The sequence below is a fragment of the Dendrobates tinctorius genome, unplaced genomic scaffold, assembly GCF_039654945.1.
Source record: "Dendrobates tinctorius isolate UK_male_01 unplaced genomic scaffold, ASM3965494v1 ptg000032l, whole genome shotgun sequence".
In the NCBI taxonomy this organism is placed as follows: Eukaryota; Metazoa; Chordata; class Amphibia; order Anura; family Dendrobatidae; genus Dendrobates; species Dendrobates tinctorius.
In genome coordinates, this window is record NW_027361700.1 from 6,823 (window position 1) to 21,851 (window position 15,029).

The window sequence follows — 15,029 nt, forward strand, 5'->3', positions numbered from 1 at the left end:
TGAATATGTTCACAAGCCACTATATACTGTAAAGACACCATAGACAACCATTGCCCAAGATGGACACTGAAAATGTATTCTTTCAGCCTCCCACTGGCTGGTAAGCACCTGCTTACCATTTGTATAACCGTATAGAAAAGCACAGCAAAGTGTGCTTCCGAAAGGAAAGAAACATCACAAAGATATGTATACCATGCGTAATCCGTTTCTTCATAGTGGGTTCGTAATGTGTACAGATGCTTCGGCATCCATCCTGACTATATGGGCCGGGCACTATGCACAGATGCAGTTTGATCCCAGCCTAAAAAGGTGCAGCAGGCTGTGCTTTACAATACACAAGGCCACTACAAAATAAGTGGGTGTTTTTTGTTTGTTTGTTTTTTTGCAGGGAGTCTATATTGTGGACAGGCATCCATCCTGACTGCGGCCACCGACAGGCGTATACCTCCTTAGTGTAAGAGCCTGACAGTGGGCCATAAGTGTAATGTATCCCTAGACTTACACAAGTAGATTAGGAGTTTGTAACAATTTACCTTTTAGTAACTTCTTTCTTGCACATAGGACACTGGGCCCGGCCTTTCTTTCTCTTGCTAAGAAGTTCTAGCATGCAAAACCTGGAAGTGGAGAATCAAAAGTAACAAGAAGTTATTTCAGCAGATGCTCTACACGATTTAACTAGAATTGATATAATAATGATACATTCTGACAAGCCTGGGCACTTTAGGGTTTTTATTTTCCATTAAGACATTCCATTAAGGCAAGGAAAGTGGGCCAGACATGAACACACCTGAATTATCACAAGCAAACCAAGAAATGAAACTGTGCTATAAATGGTATTTCACAAGGTAAGAGTTTACATGTGCCATACCTGCAAAATATATGATCGCATCTGGTGGCTACAGGCTCCTTCATTAGATCCAAGCTGTTGAAAAAGACGACATTTTTCTCTTGGTCAAACAGGCTTGACCCAAATGTACAAGACAACTAGAAAATGTAAATACAGTGGAGAAATGTTGTATTTTGGCATTGTGCAAAAAAAAAAAAAACACCACCTAATAAAGAGGAGTCCAAGACAAACTTAATTATTTTAAGATGGGTTTTCCAATCAAATATACACTTTTTTTTTTTCAGTCTCCATCTTCCCAAATCCAATGAGGTCATTTTTTTTGTATTTTTTACATGGAAATATGTTTTAAAGAGATTAGAGTTTTAATTTATTTAAAGGGAACCTGTCATCAAGTTTTTGCTGTCTAGCCACCCCAGAGGGGCATAATGTAGAGGCAGAGTAAGATTCCAGCGATGTGTCACTTACTCGGCTGCTTGCTGTAGTTTTGATAATATCCTACTAATAAAATTGTTATTTTATCACTAAGACTAGTAAACTGGTTGCCATGTAGACCTCCATATTCATGGCCTCTGTATAATCCTTCACTCTATCACTGATTGGCAGCTTTCTGCCTACGCAGTGTACACAGAGAGCTGTCAATCGGTAGTGTGGCTGAGGCTATACAGAGCTCAGCATTCAGAGAACTGGTAGATCTCTGCAGAAGGTCATTTACCTAATGTGCAATAAACAGCCAAGTAAGTGATAGATAATAATAATAATAATAATAATCTTTATATAGCGCCAACATATTCCGCAGCGCTTTACAGTTGAACAGTTTCAAACACAACAGTCATAAGTAACAACGTTAACAATACAATAATTAAAGCGAAATAAGACGACCCTGCTCGTGGAGCTTACAATCTACAATGAGGTGGGGGGGATACAAAGCACACTGGATAGATCACTGGAATCAGGGTCTCTGCAACTACATTATGTTGCGCTGGAATGTAAATGTAATCAAAAGTTTATAATGGGGTAATATTTGTTTTTGTCTCTATTCACCCAGATCTAATGAGGCTCTGGTGACAGAACACGTCAATTTCTAAATTTGAGAACATAGCTGGACCAAGTTTTACAACAAGCTGTCTGAATGTAGCATAGGAAATAGTAGTAGATACATTCGCACACCGACCCACATTAACCTGGAGAGCCCAGAGTAACTAACGACTAGTGATAACTCATTTAATAACAGATATCCATGATGGGTCTCCATAAGGCTTAATCATTTCTTTGTTGACTTGCGACTGTCTTTCAAAGCGCAATGTGGCTCTCAGGGTAAAAAAAAAACGTTGGGGACCACTGCCCTAAGGGTTCTTTTACAAAATAAGATTTCATTTCTGTACAAAAAGGAGATTTTTGTGTACTCACCGTAAAATCTTTCTCTTAGCCTCTAATTGGGGGACACAGAACCATGGGTGTTATGCTGCTGTCCACTAGGAGGCGACACTATGCATAATCTGAAAAAGATTAACTTTGGCTCCTCCTCTGCAGTATACACCCCTGGACAGCGTCAGCCTTCTCCAGTTTTGTGCCAAAGCATTAGGAGGAACGTAACCAAATAACATAACCATGCCTGTAAGGAGGCTACTTTGTACGAGCTCAAAGAACAATATGAGAACTCAACCGTAAACAACGGCCCATAAGGGCAACAGGGTGGGAGCTGTGTCCCCCAATTAGAGGCTAAGAGAAAGAGATTTTACGGTGAGTACACAAATCTCCTTTACTCTGTCGCCTCATTGGGGGACACAGAACCATGGGACGTCCCAAAGCAGTCCCTGGGTGGGAAGCAATGGACGAATATTGTGCTAGCAGGATCCTAAGTTAGGGGCACTGCCGCCTGCAGAACCAGTCTACCCAGGCTCGCATCCGCTGAGGACTGGGTATGAACACTGTAGTGTTTCGTAAACGTGTGTAGGCTAGTCCAAGTGGCCGCCTTACACACTTGCTGTGCTGAAGCCTGATGCCGAATGGCCCAGGAGGCCCCTACTGCCCGTGTAGAGTGTGCCGTGATACCAGCCGGAAGAGGGGAACTGTTAAGTCGGTAGGCCTCATGTATGGTGGACTTGATCCACCTGGCAAGGGTAGCCTTGGAAGCCGGCAGGCCCTTGCGACTACCTTCCGGAAGAATGAAGAGGGAATCAGATTTCCGGAAAGGTGCAGTCCTGGACACGTAAATCCGCAATGCTCTGACGAGGTCAAGCGTATGCAGAGCCTTCTCCACTCTATGAACCGGAACCGGGCAAAGGGATGGCAGTGAAATCTTCTCATTGAGGTGAAAGTTGGACACAACATTCGGAAGGAAGGATGGTACCGTGCGGAGAACCACCTTTTCTTGCTGAAAGGCTAGGAAAGGCCGTCTGCAGGAAAGTGCTGACAATTCTGACATTCTGCGTAACGAGGTGATCGCCACTAGAAAAACCACTTTCTGAGACAGAATGGAGAGTGGAACTTCTCTAAGAGGTTCGAAGGGTGGAGCTTGCAATGCTGTCAGGACCAGATTGAGGTCCCACGTATCCAGCGGACGTTTGTAGGGAGGAACCAATCGGGAAACTCCCTGGATGAAAGTCCTTACTTGCGGTTTAATAGCAATGCGCTTTTGAAAAAGGACTGAAAGCGCCGACACCTGACTCTTAAGCGAACTTAAGGATAGCTTGGCGTCTAGGCCCGATTGAAGAAAACCTAGTACCTTCGGGAGGGAATAAGGGAGTGGGACTTGTCCATGAGATTCACACCAAGAAAAGAAAGCTCTCAAGGTACGATAATAGAGCTTGGCGGAGGCAGGCTTCCTTGCCCTGATCATAGTTGCAATGACTGCCGGTGAAAAACCTGCCTGGGCTAGAATCCAGGTTTCAAGGGCCATGCCATCAAATTGAGAGCCCCTGAATTCTGGTGGAAGAACGGACCTTGAGACAGAAGGTCGTGACGGTCGGGTAGACGCCAGGGGGCGTCTGCTGTAAGTTGGACGATGTCGGCGTACCATGTACGTCTGGGCCAGTCTGGCGTGATGAGGATGGTCGGAACTCCCTCTTGCTTGATCTTCCTCACGACCCTGGAGATTAGGGGGAGGGGTGGAAAAATGTACAGGAGTCGGAACTGGGACCAGTCCTGGACCAGGGCATCCGCTCCGAGCGACCGCGGGTCGTGTGTCCTGGCCATGAAATTGGGGACCTTGGTATTGAGATGGGATGCTATTAGGTCCACCTCCGGGGTTCCCCAGCGTTGACAGATCTGGTAAAAAATCTCGGGATGGAGAGACCACTCCCCCGAGTCCATGCCTTGCCTGCTGAGGAAGTCGGCTTCCCAGTTTTCTACACCTGGAATGTGGACCGCAGAAAGTACCGACTTCGTGTCTTCCGCCCAGCGGAGGATATGAGCCACTTCTCTCATCGCTTGGGCGCTGCGGGTCCCGCCTTGGTGGTTCACGTATGCCACAGCCGTGGCATTGTCCGACTGTATCCGTATGTGCGAGGCTGAAAGCAAGTGATGAAAGGCTCTCAGTGCCAAGAGGATGGCCCTGATTTCCAGAACATTGATGGGCAATGTCACTTCCCTCGGTGACCACTTGCCCTGTGCCCTGTGATGTACGTGCACCGCCCCCCAGCCTGTCAGGCTTGCATCGGTAGTCAGGATCTTCCATTGTCCCGAGAGGAAGGGCTTCCCTCGTGTAAGCGAGGTTGGTTTGAGCCACCAATGCAGGGACCTCCTGGTTGATGACGTCAACCTGAACTCCCTGTCGAGGGAGAAGGGGTTCCTGTCCCAAGATCTGAGTATGGCTAGTTGAAGGACCCTGAGGTGAAACTGGGCAAATGGCACTGCTTCTATTGCTGCTGCCATCCGGCCGAGGACTCTCATGGCAAACCGGAGAGATCGAGGAGGACTGCGAAGGAGTGTGCGAACTCCCAGGCGGATGGCCAGTGTCTTGTCCTTGGGAAGGAGCACCAGGCCCCTGGAGGTGTCGAATACCATTCCCAGGAATGTTAGAGTCCGAGTTGGGATAGTCGACGATTTCTGTAGGTTGACTAGCCATCCCAGGCGACTCAGAGTGTCTAGTGTGATTGAAACACTGACCTCGCAGTCTTTGAAAGTGGGAGACTTGATGAGGAGGTCGTCCAGGTACGGGACGACTAGAATGCCTCTTGTGCAGAACATCCATGCTGGCCGCCATGACTTTGGTGAACGTTCTTGGAGCCGTGGCGAGTCCGAACGGAAGGGCGACAAACTGGTAGTGGTTTTGGTTGACCGCGAACCTGAGAAACCTTTGGTGGGAGGGAACAATTGGTATGTGCAGATACGCATCCTGTATGTCTATGGAGGCGAGGTATTCTCCCTGCTCCATGGATGCAATGATGGACCGGAGGGACTCCATGCGGAAATGACGGACCCGTACGTAATTGTTGAGCTGTTTTGGGCCAAGTATGGGTCAGGAGTCCCCTCCTTTCTTGGGGACTACGAACAAATTTGAGTAGAACCCTCGGAATCTCTCGTACGCGGAACCGGCACCACAACTCCTGATTGAAGGAGAGAGGAAACCGCGAGCCTTGTCGGGTGGTGTTGGAGGAATAGAAAGGAAGAACCGGTTCGGTGGAGCGGAAGTGAACTCTATCTTGTATCCGGAAGACACTATTTCCCTGACCCACTTGTCTTCTGTAATAGGCAGCCAGACTTGCTGGAAGAGTAAAAGTCGGCCGTCTACTGGTGGGGTGTCTTCCGGAGTTCGCGAGTCATGATGAAGCGAAGTTCTGAGGTTTTCCTCCCTTGGGTTTCGCTTGGCCTGCTTTCGACTGCCAAGACCTGTCCGGTCGCTGCTGCGTCCGTGGGTTGTCCCTGCGTGGAGAGCGGTTACGGTTTTGCGCTGGGAGCGAAACGGACCAGCCCGAGGAATTCCGAAAGGATCGGAATCGCGTCTGGTTTCTTCGTTTAAACGTGCGTTTCGGTTTTAGTTGAGGGAGAGAGCTACTCTTACCCCCAGTGGCATTGGCTATCATGGTGTCCAATTTTTCGCCGAAAAGTCTTCCAGTAAAATACGGAAGTCGCGTGAGGGACTGTTTTGAGGCCGCATTCGCTTTCCATTCTCGCAGCCAGAGGATGCGTCGGATCGTGATGGCGTTTGATGCTATTCCCGCTACACCTCTTGCGGAATCCAGGGCTGCATGAATCATGTAGTCTGCTAACACTGCTATCTGGACCGCTTGGTCCGAGAGCTCAGGATTTGAAGCTTGAAGACCCTCCTGTAGTTTTTTGGCCCAAGCCAGGATGGCCTTGGCCGCCCAAACTGAAGCAAACGCAGGGCCCAGAGAGGCGCCTGCCGCTTCGAAAATAGAACGAGCCATGCGTTCTACTTGTCGGTCTGCTGCGTCCCTGAGGGTTGAGCTATCTGGCAGAGAGAGTAAAGTCTGCGCTGCTAGCCTAGAAACCGGAGGCTCCACTTCAGGTGGATCTGTCCATTGTTTGGTGTCTTTCTGTGGGAAGGGGTACTTCGCTTCCAAATATTTGCGATTAGCGAATTTTTTCTCAAGCTGCGCAAACTGTTTGGTAAGTATTTTCTCAAACTCATGGTGATTAGGGAAGACCTTAGGTGGTTTCTGAACACTTTCGAAGCAAATCCTATGTTCTGGGACTTCCGGGGCCGACTCTGGAATTTTTAGCACCCGATGAATGGCAGAGATTATGTCCTCAACTAGCGCTGTATTGCTAGGGGGAGAAGCTACCACGGACCTCTCCGTTTCGTTATCTGAGTCGGAGTCACAGATGCCCTCCGAATCCTGTGCCTCGCTAAGGTGATCCCTGGAGGGTGACCTGGGGCGGGGGTCTTCTGTGGTGGGGGATCTCTGTGGTAAATTGCACTGTCTGTCTGTGGCAGGGGACTGCCTAGGAGACCTGGAATGATGCCGCCTCTCCCTGGAGGGGGACGACCTTGTGCTATAGGGCGACTCAGGTGATCGAGACCTGTGGGTCCGCTTACGTCTGTGAGAGTCGGAAGCAGCATGTTCCTGAGACAAGCTGTCTGTTTGCTGTGTAACGTCCATAGCCGGAGCCCGACTCTGCAGAGCTTGCAGCAATGTGGCAGTTAGGTTGTCTATGGACTGTGTCATAGACTGAGACATCTGAGTTGCCCATTCCGGCGTGGCCTGTGACACTGAAGCGTCAGTAGGGACTCCCTGGGGTTCTGACCCAGAGTTCTGGATGCAGTCCCGGCAGTGCGGATACGTGCTGCCACTAGGGAGCGTGGCTTTGCAGGCTGTGCAGAATGCATAGAAACATTCCTGCCTGGTTCTCTTCCTTGAGCCCGGCATAGTGCACAGAGGCTAGCTATTAGGGATCGTACAGGGGTGGCTACGCAGAGGGAACCCACAGAGAGCCTTATAGGAAGTATAGATTCACAGCTGAGTAATGAGAACCCAGCTGTGAGCTTACCCCACCGGTGTGCCCCTAGGTCCAGCGCCGACAGATCCCAGTTCTGTGCCCCCCGGAGACCGCTGTGATGCTCCTCTGCTGGATCTCATCCAGAAAAAATGGCCACCGGGACTCTGAGGAGAGGGAGGAGGGGGCGGAGAGCTGAAAAGGGCGCGCTGGGCTGTGTAAAAACGCGCCCTTTCTGCCTCAATCCGGGGGGCGGGGAAAAGGCGGCAGCTTCGGCTAGGCCGAAGCCGCGGTCTAAAGTAGAGTAAAATAAATAGGTAGAAGACATAATAATGTGGAGGCTGGAAAGTCAATGACTACACGGCCATAAATTATGATCAATAATATATATTGTATATCATGATCCACATATTAGGACTAACCAATGTAGAGGACACTGCACATTTAATAGAAACTACCCAAAGAGAAAAAGCAGTCAAAAGTCCATAAAAACAGAATTTTATTAAATAATGTAAAAAAATATATTTTATAAGGACATACGGTGCATGGTAGGGAAAAGACAGGAATGAACAGCATCATGGTCAAAAAAGGGAACCAGCCACACTGCAAGCATCGCACCAGGAATAAACCGTATTAAGGTGAACAAATTGACAATAATCAGACAGGGAAAGAATGGCAAACATTGTTATGGCAAGGAGTGTACAGAGGCATCACCACATAGCCAAAGGATAATATCCTGTTAGATGACAAACTGCCCTGCCCGTAAAGAGCACATAACATGCATAACTGATGCTATGTAAAGCATCAGGGATAAAGGTAAAAGATAATATTGCTATACCTGGAAGCAGTGGTGGCAGTGGGGTCGGTCCAGTCCCCGACGCACGTTTCGGAGCCAAAGGACTCCTTCCTCAGGGGGCGTTAAGGAAGGTGCGACCACCAGGGTTATATAGCGCGCGCCCAGCCAGAGGCCGTCTGCGCGCACAAGATGCCCGCCCCGCGCCGACCGGATCCATGCCGTGACGTCACTGGAAGCACGCGGGCCCACGTGATCCAGCACGTCAGGCAGGGAACCGAGGCGGCCGCGCGACGGACATCACGCATGCGCACAGACAGCGTCGGGCAGGAGCCGCCACATGTAAAAAGGGCAAAAAATGGGCAAACCCAAAGTGCAGGGGGAAGGTGGGAACAAATTGTGCATACATAAATGCATCATGCCACCGATATACTGCAAAGTATCAGTGCATAGAGGGGTATAACAGCAAAGTACATGGCATAGAATACAGAAATAAATCAATAGGTGTCATGACAACAAAAATCACATGCGAGATATATATGGAGAAAAGGATCAAAAGTATAAAGTCTCACCAGCATAAAACCTATTGTGAAATTACGCGATCATGCCTATATCTCTATGTGCATAAATGCAACCCAGATGATACAACACATATAATGTACCGTATATTGCAGATACACATCGACAAATACCCCATAAATGTGTGCACACACATACACACGTGACTGCATGCACACATGTATACGTGCATACATGCACACATGCATGCACACTATAAGCGCACACCCACACATGCATACATGCACAGACGCACGCACACACACACCCACCCACACATGTACATGGGAAATGGCACAATGCAAGGTATACACAAAAGCCAAAATATCCATATGTGTACAAATGGGATAATAGAATAGTAGTACAAAAAATAGAATAAACAAAAAATGAAAAATAAAAGATACAAAAAATACATAAGGGGTGCAAATGTGCCAAAAATGGGTAATACCCAGCCCATCAAGCTACGCTAGATGATTAAAATCCACATGATGTGGGTGTAGACGCATAAGAGATCCCAGAGTCTTCATCGTAGATGAATCAAACGACTTCCATAGTTCCAAGTCGTGGCTGGTTCCCTTTTTTGACCATGATGCTGTTCATTCCTGTCTTTTCCCTACCATGCACCGTATGTCCTTATAAAATATATTTTTTTACATTATTTAATAAAATTCTGTTTTTATGGACTTTTGACTGCTTTTTCTCTTTGGGAAGGGTCTAAAGTAGAGGCCTGATGCCCAGGAGGTCTCCAGAGCGGCGCGGTAGTCCAGGGGGGGGGGGGGGGGGGGGGCGGATTTGTACCAGACCCCCCCCAGAATGGTCAACTGGATAGCGGTGGGGGTAGCAGGGGTAGCGGTTTCTGTATGGGGGGCCCCTGGAGCGCTATGGAGCCGCCGCTGCTGCTGAAGAGACAGGGATGCAGAAAAGCCCCGTCTCTGCTGTGCCATCCAGTCCGCACCCTCCCCCGGCCCCAACAGGATCCCTCAGCTGGTCTGGGGTCCCTGGAAGCTGCGGAATGCTGCCTGTTCTCCGACCCTACCTGAGGCGTCTCAACCTAATGCCCCCTGCGGGGGATTAGGGAGGGTGCGTCTGTCACCATCAGGGGGTCTTCATCCTCGCCTCAACCTCAACCCAGACCCCAAAGGGGTTGGGGAAGGAGGGGGGTCTCGACCTCGAACCAGGACCCGAGGGACTGGGGAGGGAGCGACATGGGGAATAGCCACCTCGACCTCAACCGGGTACCCCTAATGGGGGACCGAGGAGGGAGCCATGCCGGGAGTCTCGCTGGAGACCCACTTTTCTTCATCTGTATTTCCGGACGAAAAAGGAAAAAAAACGGAAGAAAAAAGGTGTGCCTCCTTGCGACACTAAGCAAAAACTGGAGAAGGCTGACGCCGTCCAGGGGTGTATACTGCAGAGGAGGAACCAAAGTTAATCTTTTTCAGATTATGCATAGTGTCGCCTCCTAGTGGACAGCAGCATAACACCCATGGTTCTGTGTCCCCCAATGAGGCGACAGAGTAACAGGCATTTATTGATAACATAAATGGTATAAAGAGCATATATGCCCCGTGACAACACATAGACTTCATAAAGGGAAGTTATTCTCGTAACCTCCTGTTGCACCAAACCATTGTATCACTTCAATGGAGGCTGAGCTGCAGTACCCAACGAACAACCAGACTTTGTACAAAGTGTAATTACAGGTGTGCCAGGTATTTGATGATCAGCGAGGGTGCCGCTGTCAGACCTCTGAAGATAAGTCACAGATAGATCAGTCCCAGACTAACCTTGCCCAGTTCACATTCTGGTGCAAAGACCAAAATGCTATTGAAATAATGCAGACCACCATCACCCATGTACTCTCTGACACTCACTCATTCGCATGTGGTGCATACTATTTTCTTAAAAAATCTATTTAAAGTGAAGTCAATGAGGCCTGTAATGACCCCCGAATCATTCTGATCAAATTTAATTAAATTTCGGTTGAATAAGATGCGAGTTGGGCTATTAGACTGATATGTTACAAGACTGCGAACGCCGCCTCTGCCGAGCTCTGACATCCGTTGTCTATGCTGAAGCAATATGAGGAAAACAAGTCTATTTAACTTTCAGAAATCAATCATGCCTCGGAAAGCTCTCTTTTTACATGACCACCTTTGATAACATCTGAGAAATAGGCACACAAAATAATCTCTTGCCGGCTTTCTGACAAAATGTTGGCTCCAGGAAACATCTCATAAGTAAATGCCATTTCATCAATATATGTTCCTGGGAGATTGTACTGGAATGCTATTTGTCTTGTACACAAGCTCCAGTGGCCAGGACGGCTGCATGGAGAACAGAGACGGAATATCAAAGAGATGGGGCCACCGAGCAGAATCGGGAGGAAGCTCATTACCAGAACAGCAGCATCACTAGGGGACCAAATCCTGACCACTAGACAAGAAAATGCTGAACCAAACGGAGGAAAAGAACACACAGGGACACAATGAACAGGACGAGTTTAGCGGAAAAACAGCCTCAAGGAAACATTTCATCGTGTTACAACTCAAGACATAAAGCTGTCCGAGGAAGAAATGGCGGGGAAGTGATTTAATATAATAAGTTTAAGGGAGACCCCGGGGTCCCAACAAGAGATCCCAATGACTTCCTCAGGATAACATACGAGTAATTGAGAACAAAAAGAGAAACATATGGTGACTGCACCATTTGGCAATTGTTGAGGGCAAAATGTCTGAAAACAGCTGGAGATCAGGTTTGGCTTTATATACTGAGACATGTGGCAATGTTCTTTAAGCCCTTCCTGATATAGGACCTACTGGTACATTGTATGTTAGGTGCCCGTGTATGGACCAGGCTCAGGAATTGAGTCTGCACCATTTCTGGAGGATATTACGTGCCAATCATTGTAAAACCCTTAAAATCCGCTGTCAATTTCTGACAACATTTATAGCGTGTAATCCAGGTGGAGCAATGTTCTGCGCGCCCTACGACTCTCCCTCCTCAACACCATCACGGGTTGCCAGTGGATTGCTATGGCAGTCGAGAGCCCCCGTGGCTGCCATGTCAGTACTCATGTGAAGCCCAGCCACAGGTTTGACTCATAGGAAAGTGTGATTTAGCTATATTCTTCTATACAGCAGTTTTGCAGTGTATAACAAGAGATCAGATGCTACCCCTGGACTAGACCTTCCTCGGATACTCAAATCACATCTCCCAGGGCATGATTGGCATCCTCCATAGAGTCAGCACACCTTGGTAGGACAGCAGGAAATGTTGTGCAAGCGCAATGTGCCAGTGGTCCCAAGAAGATGGGGATTGTAAAAAGGATGCCAATCACACGCATGTGAACATGATTATAAGAAATGTAACATTAGTATATAACACCCATAGTGTGATAGTGGTCTTGGACAGTTCGGGAACCTGACAGGTTCCTTATAAGCATTTTATATATCAAAAAGTTATTTATTGTGTAAGGCCGGGGTCACACTGACGATAAATACGGTCCGTATTTTACATGTGTAATACGGAGAAATGACCCCTAAATAGTGCTCCGTATGTCATCTGTAATCAAGGTGTGGTCGAGTATTTTGCGCATGTAAGCATCTGTATGCCGATATTTTCTCGCAGGCTTGCAAAATGGACATATAATGGATCCCTTTGTCAGGTTAAAACCCAAACGAAAGGATATATAAACTTAGAATACATTGTGATATATAGAGATATATATATATATACACATATATATATATATATTTTATGTGTGTGTATATATATATATATATATATATATATATATATATATATATATATATATATATATATATATATACACATACACACACACACACACGTCATTGAGACATTATATATTATATATATATATATAGCTAGCCAAAAACAATGGTCTCTCTCAAAGCTATTAAAATCTGCCCTCGCTCACCTGCTTTACCTCTCTGATTGCGATTTTGCCACGTGAGCCCACACATTTTTTTACAACGAATTAACCCGTTAATTTAACAACTAGACGTCACAAATTTTACACGCAAACCCTAATTTAATTATTAGTCAGGGACATATAAAAAAAAAAATAAATAAATAAAAATGGTTTACTTTATGTAAAGCATGTGTCATTTCATGTCGGGTTTGGGAATGATTTTACAGAAGCCGGAAATTGATTTTGCGGCTATTCTGCTATGTAGAACTCTATGAAAAATAAATATTTTTTTTTTCTTCTCTTCATGTGTATATAGCTATTCTTTCGTTTCTGTATTAATCCTGTCAGTGTGATTTTACTGTATCGCGCACTGAATTGCTGGATTTTCTAAAGGACACTGGGTGCGTATTTCTCGCCAGTCACACATCTGGTCCGTGTGTAAGACTACTTTCACACTAGCGCCGGCCGACGTACATCGCAAAGCGTCGTTTTGGCGAAAAAACGCATAATGCAAAGTTGCCCGCAGGATGCGTTTTTTCTCCATAGACTTGCATTAGCGTCGCATTGTGACGTATGGCCACACGTCACATCCATCGTGCGACGGATGCGTCGTGTTTTGGCAGCCGCGACGCACACAAAAATGTTACATGTAACTTTTTTTGTGCATCGTGTCCGCCATTTTCGACCGCGCATGCGCGGCCGAAAGTCTGCCCCCTCCTCCCTGAACATTACAATGGGGCAGCGGATGCATTGAAAAACTGCATCCGCTGCCCCCGTTGTGCAAAACTTTCACAGCGTGCGACGGTACGTCGGCACGACGCAGTTCGATGTCCGTCGGCCGACTCTAGTGTGAAAGTAGCCTAATGTGTTGTTTTTGCGCACCCATAGACTTGCATTGGCGTATTTCGGCCGGAATACGCTGACAATCACAGCATGTTGCGATTGGCATGGACCGTAAAATATGCGCGACAAAAATACGGCTGATGGGAGCGGCCCCATAGAGAATCATTGGTCCATGTGCAATGCGTGGTTTTTACGCCTCTCACTCGTCCGTATTTCTCTCTAGTGTGACTCCGGCCTTATACTAGATGTCAACCTGCAAGAGCCCACAACAGGGTCAAAATAGAATATCCTGTTTCTGCAAAAATAAGAGTAGTCTTTCTGAAGAGTGAGGCCGATTATATCCTGCACTTTCATTGTTTTGTATTGTGCTCCATATCCTGCAGCCAGGTGAAAATTGTTGGGGGTACCAAATGTTACCAGAAAGTTGGGTCTGGCAGAAGTCTAGAGGACATGCAGCTCTCCCCTTGTCTGCAAATGCCTACAGCAAGACCTGCAAAGGACTATGATATGGTTGTCCATGAAGTGGCCCATATGGGGAGTACGGTGTAATCCTAAGCTGCTGCTGCAGCCCTTGCCTCACTGTACATATGGGGCCTCTGATGAGATTGAACTCCTCAACTGCAGCTCAGGATGATGTAGAAGTATTGCCTCTCTTCACCTGAAATTATGAGGGTAGATGAAAATTATAGGTGTGTATGTGGCCCCGGAGCCAAACTTTGCTATAGCACTGAACTTCAGCCTCAACCCTAGTGACAGAAGGCGCATGTCACGATTCTGTTGTCGGGTGTCCCGGGACCAGAGGCTCCTTCCCTGTCCCTAATGCTAGGGGCGTCCTAACTTGCCCTGTTCCCCAGAATACATCTGATGGTGAAGACGCCTGGGCCACATACCTTGGCTTAGCTCCTGAATCCGCCCTCAGTCTGTACCCTTCCCCCAACCAGGGAAGAGGGGAGTAGTAGTGTGCCGTACTACACAAACCAGACTAACAAAAGGTAATACAACCAGGGATAAAGGAAAATACCAATCATACAAATATACTCATACAAACAACATGAGGTAAACACCGGGGAGTGGAATATGAAGTAAAACCAAAGGAGGAGAATTAGCACACACCCAAAACCTAGCAACAGTCTCAGATAAATCCACCAAACGCCTTCTCAAACAACCACCATCTCCTAACCATGCAGCATAAGCTATTCTCTGACAATGAGTGCTAGCCAAGACCCAGATTATATAAGAGATGGGAATGGCTAACAGTGAACATCTGAGAGCCTTAAAGAAGGAAAGCTTCTAAGAGCTTTCAACTGAGCAGATTAAGCCCTGCAGTGCTAAAAGAAACCTGCAACGTTTATTATGAAGGTGAAGTGCTTCTAAACAGTGCAGGAGTAGTAGAAAGACATTGCGGTCTTCTGGCTCCTCTCTGTTGCAGTAAACCCATAACAGACCTGCTGGCATTCCACTGGCTGATCTTTTTGTTACGGGATTACATGCTGCTGCTATGGTAGTATTACCACAGGAATTTTGAAGCATATCAGTTGTTTCAGGCAATTTCTCAGAAAAAGTCGTCATATGAATACCGTATATACTCGTGTATAAGCCGGGTATGCATTGTGTTCCCTTTTCCCCATCCTTGTCCGCATGGCTTCATATTC

At 47.2% G+C, this 15,029-nt stretch overlaps 1 long non-coding RNA gene across 1 annotated transcript in view; it reads right to left on the reverse strand.

Annotated features, from left to right (window-relative positions):
• Positions 1 to 533: 533 nt before the first annotated feature.
• The window catches only part of LOC141086669 (uncharacterized), a 44,888-nt gene continuing 30,392 nt past the window's right edge, over positions 534 to 15,029 (reverse strand). Inside the window, exons 3-4 of the long non-coding RNA XR_012231630.1 lie at positions 869 to 922; positions 534 to 614 (exon numbers count right to left, since the gene is read on the reverse strand). This is a non-coding gene — a long non-coding RNA (uncharacterized lncRNA). The remainder of the gene's footprint in view (positions 615 to 868; positions 923 to 15,029) is intronic.